This window comes from Aotus nancymaae, unplaced genomic scaffold (genome assembly GCF_030222135.1).
Source record: "Aotus nancymaae isolate 86718 unplaced genomic scaffold, 86718_ANA_hifiasm-v0.15.2.pri h1tg000012l, whole genome shotgun sequence".
NCBI classification, from domain to species: Eukaryota; Metazoa; Chordata; class Mammalia; order Primates; family Aotidae; genus Aotus; species Aotus nancymaae.
The window spans coordinates 22579900-22586083 of NW_026988423.1; positions in this window are offsets into that span (position 1 = coordinate 22579900).

Below are 6184 nucleotides of genomic sequence, written 5' to 3' on the forward strand. Positions count from 1 at the left end.
CACATGCCATGGTGGCCAGGAAGTGGAGGGATGGGCCTGAGTTGGGAATAGGAAGGAAGGGGCCCTGGACACAGAGCAGTGGCCAAGGGTGAGGATTGGGGTAGAGGGTGGAGAGGAGGCACACCACACTGGTCCCCACACGATCCCTGAAACCCCAACCCCCACCCCAGGCCACCCCAAGCCCTGCACAACCTGACAGAGGCAGCCATACCTCTGTTCTGCCACCTGTCTCCTCCACCTGGAAGTCTCTTCTCTCCCTCTTTACCTGGTTACCACCCCAACTCATGCAGATTTCAGCGCACCTCCTCCTGGAAGTTTTCTTGGCCTTCCTTACCAGGTAAAGCCCCCAATAAAGGCTCTCATGGCACTTATCACAGTCGCAACTCTGCATTTTATTTGGGTGACTATTTAATTCCCATCCATCTCCCCTTTTAAGCTGCAATCTCCTGGTGGGGGTAGAGGGGGCTCTCCTTTGCTCATTGTGTTTTCCCAGAATCCTGAACACTGTCTGGCACTGAGGAAATGCTCAGTGATGCTGTGCTGAATAAGGGAATGACTGAATGAATAGAGATGAATGTTGACACTAGAGTACCCTCTGTGGGAGGATGAAAATGGCCCTGCAAAAGATATCCAGACCTAGTACCTTGAACTTGTGAGTGTTACTTTATATGGAAACAGTGTCTTTGTATCTTGTGATTAAATTATGGGTCTTGAGATGGGGAGGTGAAGTCAGCCTAGATAATTAAAGTGAGCCCTAAATGCAATCACATTGGAATTCTTAATAAACGTTTGGTATAAGGAGGTAGAGAGAGATTTCACACACACACACACACACACACACACACACACACACACACACACGAGAAGGCAGGCCACCAGGAACTGAAAGAGGCAAGGAACACATTCCTTCCCAGAGCACATTTCAGCCCTGCCAGTAGCTTGATTGCAGCCCAGGGAAACTGATTTCAGACCCTCCAGAACCAGGAAAGAATCCATTCCATCATCTTAAGCCACCCAGCATGTGATAATTTGTTACAGCCATGGGAAACAAATACATCTGACTCCCAAAACCCTCCTTACCCTGACCCCCAAAACCCTCCTCACCCTGACCCCCAAAACCCTCCTTCCTTCTCCATGTCTAAGCATCTCAGGTTTGGGCAGAAGGAATAATCTAAAATAATCTGAAATAGTTTTAAAAGGATAAAAGAAAGGAGGATCAAGAAGAAAGAGATGAGAGGCTGCATGTAAGGAGAGCTAGAGCCCGAGTGCAGGGGGATGGTAATTTACTCAGAAGCTGCAGGAAAAAGAGCCCTATGTCCATGGCTCCCTCACCTCTCTTCCAGGGAATATTCTCCAGAAGTGGGGGAGGCTGAGAGTTCTCAAGTCCCCTGTCTGTCTGTCTGTCTGTCTGTTGTCTGTCTGTCTGTCTGTCAGCCACTAGCCATGATCCCCACGAAGGAGCCAGCCCTCACCCAGGTGAGCCTCACTTACCAGCCAGGCATGCCCCTACCTGGAGGCCTGACACTTGCTGTTCCCTTTGCCCACAACACGCTTCGTCCAGATATCCACATAGCTCATTCCTCACCTCCTTTGGGTCCTCCTTCTAATCTCACCTACTGGGGGAGGCCTGCTGCCCACTCTATTTAAAATGGAGGTCGAGGCCAGGCGCGGTGACTCATGCCTGTAATCTCGGCACTTTGGGAGGCTGAGGCAGGTGGATTGCTTGAGCCCAGGAGTTCAAGCCCAGCTCAGGCAACATAGGAAGACCCTGTCTCTATAAATAAATCTAAAGAAAAAAAAGGAAACAAATGGAGGTGGGGGAGGGAAAGGGAAAAAAGGCCCTCCCACCCATTCCCTAAACCCCTTGCTTACTTTATTGTTCTCAGTGGCGCTTATCACTGTGTGACATACTATATATTTCTCTCATTTATTGACTCTTGGCATCTGTCTCCTGCTGCTACAATGAACACTCCATGTGGCAGAGTTTTGTTTGCTTTGTCTGCCTCGAATGAAGCCTGGTATGTGGCAGGAAATCAATAGTTATTGAAGAATAAACACTCTTACAGGGCCTGTCTCCAGTAAAATGGAAACGCTGGGATGAGCACTGTCAGGTGGGAGCAGATGGGAGTGGGATGATAAAGTCTCTGCTTCAGAAGCCACCAGCCCAGCCACATCTTCTGCAGGTTCTCTGTGCCAAATGCAAACGCTGTCAGGTCACAGCATTGCTGACACTTTCTAGCAATTTTCATTCCCACAGATCCCACCCCTGGCTTCCTTGGGCTATGGGCCTCCCACAGGGGGAACTGGCAGCACCCAAACACTTGCCAATAGTCCCCCCAAAGTTGGTTCTTTGCCTGGCAGCCTTGCAACTGGCCTACTGCTGAAAATGTCCCACTTGCTGCTCTTTGTCTGCGGCTGGTGTGCGTGGGGCTGGCAGGAGCAGTCAACATGGAGTAGTTAGAGTCAGACCTGGGCTTATGAGCCAGCTGCACCACTTACGGAGTTACCTTGGGAAAAGCACATAACCTAAGACTCAGTTTCCTCCTCTGTAAAATGGGAAGAGAAGACTCAATTCAAGCAAATTCTTGCTTGAATTCATAGAATTCTATCTCATGTAGATTCAGAGGAAGTACCTTAGGTTTCCTTTCCCCCACTCTTTCTAACTAAACATCCTCTAAGACAAACGTATCTTTTCTGTTTTTGTCCCCAGGCGCTTAGCACAGTGCCTGACACAGGGACTACTCAATGAATGTCTGCAGATTTGAGCTACTGACCCAAGAAGAAGATGTGGCAATTATGAACTTTGTCACCAAACTGGGATCTCAGAAGAGCTGTGCAACTGACTTATGCTTTAATATGTGGTGACCACAGTTGGCCTAGGGAGAAGAATTAATTGGAGAGGAGGAAGTAATCTTGAGTCTGGAGCTCAAGAAAGTGGTATAATAGCAACAGGCTGGGACCAAGCACCAGAAATATCTCACTTTGTGAGTGGACAGGAAGCCTCTCCTGGGACCAGTGGATGGGTGAGCACCCAGTAATCACGTGGAAACCCTTCTGTTAATTTATAAATGTAGACACATGTAGTGACCTCTTACCAGAATTTCAGGATCTTCAGCATCTATTTACTTCAGCTTTCCAACGTTAGGCTGAAAATTTCTACAATGTGCAACAGTAAACATGAGTCACCTCTTTGAAGCTTCATACTGTGCATCAAGTGTTGATCAAAACTGTATATTTCTGTATACGTTTGTATGGGTTCTAAATACATTTAATAATTAAAGTTTAATTTTTTTTTGAGACAGAGTTTCACTCTTGTTGCCCTGGCTGGAGTGCAACTGCACAATCTCGGCTCACTGCAATTTCCACCTCTTGGGTTCAAGCGATTCTCCTGCCTCAGCCTCCCAAGTAGCTGCAATTACAGGCATTTGCCACCACGCCTGGCTAATTTTTTTTTCTTTTGCATTTAGTAGAGACAGGGTTTCACCATATTGGTCAGGCTGGTCTTGAACTCCTGACCTCAGGTGATCCACCCACCTCAGTCTCCCAAAGTGCTGGAATTACAGGTGTGAGCCACTGCACCCAGCTAGTTTAAAATTTTTTCGTATGTAAAAATGACCTCACCATACACAAGAACTAGAACAATGCTCAGAAGAAATGCTAATTTTTTTCATGGTCCTGGTAATTTTCCACTGGAATTTTGGGGTGTCCTTAGAAGAGAAGCCAGGGGAGGAGAGAGGGACAGGTTAGTGAAGACAGAAAGGAGGTTGGTTACAGACTATCAGAGATATCAGCAGGACCTCCCCCATCAAAATCACCTAAATGTTGGCCTGTTTAAAAGAGTTTGGAAAATGAGGTGAGAAGAACATCGCCTGTCTTGTTCTTTTGTCCCAAAAGGTCAGATCACCACAGAATGAATCTGGGGGTAAGGTGTGAACCCACTATGCTCTTGAGATAGCTCTTCCTCTCTGACTTTCGTTTTCTTATAAATTATAAAACTTCCACTACCCTCAGGACTACAGAGCTTCCCTCTCCATGCCCTCCTCCCACACATCCTCTACTGGGCACTTGTACACCCTCACCATTTGCCATTCCTGGCTGGCCTCCAATTATCATTTCTTGTACTCATCATTAATTCTGTGAAACAGGAAAGACTGTACTTCTGCTATGTCCTGGGAAGAGTGCTGGGGGAAGCATGTAGATAGAATGACGGGAGCTCCCTGAAAAGATTCTAGGGTTCCACTGAGGGCAGTGATACCTCCTGGAACCTGAGGGACAGGGAGAAGCAGCTTCCCATTGTGAGCTGCTGTAGACACACTTGGCCCAGCAGTGAACAGAAAGGAAACCCAATTTATAGGAAAAATGACAGCAGCATATATCTACAAGGGTATAACACCTTAGAGTTTATAAAACACGTTAGATCCAAGCTGTTTCTTCTCATATCATAATGAAGTTACCTACTGAAGTCTAAACACCCTAAAACTGCATGAGCCTGATAAGGCCAATGTCTTACTAATTTTTGGATCCTACCGTGCCTAGGCAAGGGTACTTAACAAATTCTTGCTTGAATTCATCCTCTCAACAATGCTGATAGGTTGGAAGAAGTGGTATTATTCTCCTTTTGTAGCTAAGAAATCTGAGACCTGGGGAATTCATGACTTGCCCAAAGTCACAGATGGCAACTGACAGACCTGGGGCTTGAACCTCAGGCTTAGGTCTTCCCACTGAGCACTCTGGCTGCTGCCAGAGACAGGGGAGAATGTAGAGCTTTAAATCCTTGAAACTGAGAAGCTGTCATTCAAGGGTTTACAAGACATTTCTGCATGCCAGAGTAGTGATCAGCCTAAATACCATTGTCCTTTGTCCAGGTATTGTCTGGGCAGGAGGAGCAGGCAGACCTAGTCTCTTCCCTGCTGGGGAGGAAGGACTGAGTGTGGACACAGGCCCTGGATTGGGCCTGACTTGCCACTATCTGGGCCACACAGCTGCTGGCCCACCTGCAGTGTTATTTAAGGCCAAGGCAGGCTTAAGGCAACTAGCCCTATGTGAGCCATTGGAGCCAGAGAGAAGGAAACTGCGGGTAGTGTGCTAACTAGGAATTTCTCTTGAAAGACATTGATGTTCTTGTTGTGAATCATCTCGAGGCAAAAAGTTAAAAACAAAACAAGGTGGTCTTTGGGCAGGAAGACGAAGACCTCTCCTCTTTTTTATGTGCAAGAAGGGTGTTCAGAGAGGTCTAGATACTTCCAAAGGTAGGAAGTTCACCGGCCTCTCCCTGCCACCAACACCGCCAGAAGCTTAAGGAAAGTTTGCAAAATGCGGCTGAACCGGTGGATGCCCCGAAACTACTGCTTTGAGCAGTTGTAACCAACTATCTCTTTGGTACTTTTGTTATTTGAGAGCTTCCGACAGCATTTTTTTACTTTCTTCTTTCTTTTTTTTTTTTAGAAGACAGGGTTTCACCATGTTGGCCAGGCTGGTCTTGAACTCCCAACCTCAGGTGATCCGCCTGCCTTAGCCTCCAAAGTGCTTGGATTACAGGCGTGAGCCACTATGCCTGGCCCGACAGCATTTTTTAAATGTGCTGGGCCTCTGTTCACACTTCAGACAAACAGCTGCAGCTCAGAGGCCGCCACCATGAGACACTCAGAGGTGAGCTGCAGGCCCTCTATGATGACTCTGGAATTGGAAACCCAAGAGCAGATGAACTTCCTGCATTTGTGGGATGGGAGTTCAAACTGTTGTTATTTTAGAATTAAGGGGAAATGACACCCTTAAAAACTGGAGAAGTCAAGGCCATGTGGGCTGCAGAAGGAAGACACGACTGTCTCTTGAAATGACACGAGATATTTCTGTCAATGTTCTGTTCCTAACTTCTTGCATCCCAAGTTCACAAAGCAATGACAACAGACTAAGTTCATGACCAGTGACAATGGACCAGGTCCACAGCCTTCCTGACAATGTGATTTTCTTTCTTTTTTTTTGAGACGGAGTTTCGCTCTTGTTACCCAGGCTGGAGTGCAATGGCGCGATCTCAGCTCACCGCAACCTCCGCCTCCTGGGTTCAGGCAATTCTCATGCCTCAGCCTCCTGAGTAGCTGGGATTACAGGCACGCGCCACCATGCCCAGCTAATTTTTTGTATTAGTAGAGACAGGGTTTCACCATGTTGACCAGGATGGTCTCGA